We start from the raw sequence: 391 nt of genomic DNA on the forward strand, positions 1-391 counted from the left end.
AGTTAGGGGAGGGGGGAGAAGTGAGGTGGCGGGAGCGTGCACACAAGCACGTTAAATACATGAATGGGCGTATCAGGCGCCATTATCCATCCAAGGGCATTTGTCGGACTTTCTCACAATGAGTCGCGCTGATAACGCGGAATTCCGTGAAATACCCAGCGTTAATGGAGTTAGATCAAGCTTTAGTATTGACCAAGGTACACTTAACCTTGGTATTGACCTGGTCGTTCCTCGTTATCGTGGTCGTGATCGCTGTCATGTCAGTATGGTGGTTTCTGGTTTTCATTTTTCCGTTGTTGGCGGTCTTGTCCCGTTGATATTGCTGAAGTAATTTCTGATGGTCATTATTGAGTTGCTGGCGTCTTGTTAATTTTGTTCTGGTAGTTCCCGG

Source organism: Penaeus monodon, chromosome 20 (assembly GCF_015228065.2).
Source record: "Penaeus monodon isolate SGIC_2016 chromosome 20, NSTDA_Pmon_1, whole genome shotgun sequence".
NCBI lineage: Eukaryota > Metazoa > Arthropoda > Malacostraca > Decapoda > Penaeidae > Penaeus > Penaeus monodon.